We start from the raw sequence: 4876 nt of genomic DNA on the forward strand, positions 1-4876 counted from the left end.
AGCATTTCTTTTACTAATGAATTCAAATACATAAATAATTTAATTAATTTAAATATATAAGATAAAAATTATTACTATTGCGCTTCTAATATTCATTTTGTTTTCTTTTATTTACAATAAATAAATTAATTTTTAGTGTTAACAATTTTTATATTTCATATTATACACAACACAACAAAAAAACATATGTCATAAAAAGCATTTAACATATTTTAAGAGTGATGCCAATATCTTTTAATCAGACTTTATGCTGTTTTTTTACAAGTCTGAAAGAAAAAATTACGGCAAATGTTATTACTTATAATTAACTAGGACAATGGATTTTTTAGATTTTGATTCAAATTTAATCCCTAAATACAATGTCATAAGTAAAATATAGTCATAGTAAGTGAGTTTATTGTGTAAATATTTACTGTACATATTTAATTGAATTTAAATGTTATCCAGAACCGTAATTAAGTCTTAATATTAGAAAAATTTCAGATAAATGTAATTTAAAATTATATTCTAACTCTGACTTACCTGTGTTCCTTAACAATTATTCATTGAATCATTCTTGCGATCCTTTATCTTAGATCCTAAATAATAGGAAACGCTTATTAATGATTGTATACAACTTAAATTAATCAAATCAAATGTAGAACATTTTATTTATATCTATAACATCAAAATTATAATAAATACATTTTCTGTCAAATATCTTAAATATCAAAAACATGATAAATACAGTTACTGTTCTTATTATTTGAAGCATAATCGAGAAATGTTCTAAACAACACAATGCAATTTAAATCTGAAAGAACAACAATTTTTAATAATAAATTTTCTTTACATAGCCGCGGTTTATGCGTTAGTTTTAAAAATAATAACGTAAGTACTCTTGTTTGAGAAAAAACGAACAAAATTTGAGTAATGCAAGTAAAGTATACATTAGCTTTGTGTAGTACATCACAAGTTCACAGTTCGAATTTAACACTGATCTATTGCTGACGCTCGCAAACTGAAAGATTATAGACGAACAAATAAAGCAATAGATTTCTCTAGAGACCACTAATGGTCTTTTAGCTGATCTTCGAAACAGCTGTGTGGTCAGCCCAAGAATTCACGATTTAAAAATTAAAAAAATTTTGAATTTAAACATTTTGTCACCAATATTCTCTTTTATTTTATTCAAAATATAATTTTAATCATAGGACAATAATAATTTACTATTATTATTTAAATTTTATTTTATTTATTTAATTTAAAAATTTAAATAAGAAATAATAAATTTATTGTTTCACCTAATCGTCTCAGGCAACTATTATTATTCTTTTACATCACTACTATATTATATTATAAATATGTATATATTATATTAATATATGTGTTATATATTCTTTTTTATTATATTAAACATTAAGAACATAATTAATTGTAAGACATGTAAGTTTTTATATACTTTTCAGTATCATCATTTTCAAAATATTAATATTATAGCCTAGCTATATAGTGCTCCATTACAGCGCTATAACACATTTTGGATAAAGAACGTTCTATTTTGTTGTTGGTGTGATTGTGTATTTAAAAATTTAATTGCTTAATGGGTTCAATTGCTAACACTCGAAGTCGAAAGATTATATACCTATGTACAATTAAACTAATAGATTTTTTCAGTAGCCACTGATGATGGCTGTTGTAAGGTTCATCCCAAATATTCAATTGATTAAAAATTAAAAAATTGTTCTGGATTTGAGAATTTCCGCAGTATTAACGCCACTACAACAGTGCTAACATATCAGTGCTTACTAGAATATTGTACGTGCTGGTGACTTCAAAGAGGAGGAAGAATCCACTTTCATTTAAATGGGGGACTATGCTTATAACAGCTGCATTTTTGGTAGTAAATAGAATGTTATTTATTTATAATACCATTACATAGGGCTGTTAAGCGTGATAAGTCCAGATTAAACATGATTTCATTAAAATTCTAAATACTATTCAACTAAAAAGAGGAATATATGGAAACTTATTTAGGCACTTTGTATAAAATATTATTAACATGAGTCTTCAAAAATATTGTTAAAACGAAATTATTAAGAATTCTTAGGACTTAACTTTGTTGCTATTAATTGGATTAACATCAGTGGCCTTGGGATTACTATCTATATTTGATTATTCGTAAATAATTTTTTGAGACTGCAGGTATCAAGGGTTGCCAAGGGTATTTGGTAATACTCGAAACATCTATATGGACAGCCAAAAATAATTAAAATTAATTAAAATAATATGAAAATAATGTTTGTTGTCTTAGTTCACCACTTTTCAAAACCTCTCTTTTAAATACCACAGTTTCTATTAAAGAAAATATTGTCATTACTGTCAAAAATTAAAATTTATTCTGTTGATAATATTAATAAAAATAATACTTTTTAAATTATAAATCGATAAATCAGTTTTAAAAAATTATTATTTAAAGAATAATAGAACTGATAATTATTTAACATTTTATATGTATAGAAAATAATAAGCAGAACCATAGAGATATAGTATGGGTACGATTTTTGGATACTTATATTTTACAACAAGTTTTAAAAAAGTCAGCTCTTTTTTCCACACCACTATATATAAATATACAATAGTTTTTGAGATATGGTGCTTAAGATATGGAAATTTGTACATGGGAATTACATACAGCAAAGAGATAAGTCAGTTGCTTAAACTAGCCTAAGCCTAGATATAGTGTTGATATAATAATTAATGAAAAAAATAACGAATGTATAACTCAATACCTTATATGGTACCTTATTATTAATCTTTATCGGCATATAGCGTTTTAAGACAATTGACTCAAGTACGATCCGTTGTCAGATGGGTATATGCAGAAAATTGGATTAGCGCCAACATATATAGTATATGAAATAAATATTATCTTCAAAACTAATTGAGTAAATATCCTGCAGTTTAAAAACAATTACCCATACTAACTAACATAAGTAATAAGAATTATTAAGTTTTAAACACGTATTTTCTATATGTAAGTTTAAAATTGAAAAAGAAAAAATGTTTATTGCGAAAAGTCGGTCTGACGATACTTAAATTGAAATATCTGAGTACGGAGCTGATTGCATGTGTAAGAAGTCATATTTTTTTATTGCTGTAATTAAAAATGAAGAACTCGTAATGCATTTAAGTAATTCTATCGAGTATTAGTTCTACCGCTTTGCTTTTTAGTGCTCTTATGGAATTTACAAAGAGCAGTTTGTACAAATATGTATTTACTTGTAAGTGCAAACAGCTTCAATGGTCTTGTGTCCTAGTGCAAGACTTCACTTCCTTTCGTTTCGTTCTATGGATTTATATTTATGTTTTTACAGGAAAAAAAAACAAAAACCTTGCTGTCTTTTTAAATGACAAACAAATCCTTAGCGTTGCTTAATTCTAATACGGACACATGCATAATGCCAGAGAACAAGGGCTTAGTGCTTGTTATTCAAGGCAGAGGCAGTGTGGCTCTGCTTAATGCAATGTGCTTGACCGTCTTAGGCTTATCAGTAACCCACACTTAATGGTAATGTACGTTAAGACTTCTCACTGGACGACCGACAAGGCATTATGGTGACTTGGCAACGTACTCCTCGTACATGGTATGTGCGAGTGGGAAAAGTGGTTCAGTTGGTAGGACCAACCAAGGCGCATTCGCTAACTGATGACGCTGTATAGTCATCATTTATGTTATCTTTATGTGCGCTGCGTGTGCTTTTAGTTACGTTTCGAACAAATGTCTAAGTGAGTTAAAAAGAATAAAAACAGGAAATAAAAGCAATGCAAAAGATAAATATGCTAAAAGTAAAGATATATTTTATGTTGACTTTTAGTTTTGTGATTTAATAGTGTCGCTACGAGTTTTTAACTGTCGAAATGCTCTTGACCTCTTTCGGAGTGAAGTACATTAGTTCATAGTAAAATTGACTATATAATAGAAAATATCGAAACCAAAAGTGTTTGTCGAAGCTGTTTTATTGACCACTTAACACTAATATCGAAATATCGTATGAAATTTAAATAAAACTTATGTAGAGTTTTTATTATTTTTGCTACGATTAAGTGCACGATTATTAGTAGTAGTAGAAGGTTTTAGAATAATACTATATGGTCCATTTAAATTGATATTTAAATGGCGGTTGAAGTCACGTCTCTGAAATACGTAAATGTGTAAATTATATGAAAAAATTTTAGAGTCATATTTTTGAATAATTAGTTTTTATTATTTATTATAATGACACATAATATTAAATAAATATATTATACAATATTAAATAAAAATGTGTCACTTAATGTTGCTATGTGAATAACCATTAAATGAAGAATATTTGAAATTCCTCACAAATTTAATTTGAATATGTATAATATTCATCACACATATGAGCCATATGTACATTTTATGCTTTCAAAAGTAAACGTAAGCAAAAAACAAAGTTTGTAATATATAAGTAATAATATTAAAATATTTCAATATGTCAATTTCAATCGATTATTTCAATATATTATTCAAATATCTCTACGGATCCCTACGGCACCTTATTGGCAACAACTTGGTCATAACTTAATGGATAACTTTACAAGCGTAGACGCATAAGAGTTTTATCCTTTATGTGACCCCACAGAAAAAGTCCAATAGATCAGTGGTGACAAATTGGATGATATTTGTATTGTAATATTGTAATGTGAAATTACATATTTTTTTTTAATTTCTTACGCAACACAACGAAAACAGAATGTCTTGATTAATTTATCAACAGTTTCCATAATATAAGCAAGTTCAATAGATATTAGACAAAACATATAGTACAGTAGCAAACCTTAAACTTATCATATTTTTTTTTTTTTTTTTTTT

This window comes from Teleopsis dalmanni, chromosome 2 (assembly GCF_002237135.1).
Source record: "Teleopsis dalmanni isolate 2A chromosome 2, ASM223713v2, whole genome shotgun sequence".
NCBI classification, from domain to species: Eukaryota; Metazoa; Arthropoda; class Insecta; order Diptera; family Diopsidae; genus Teleopsis; species Teleopsis dalmanni.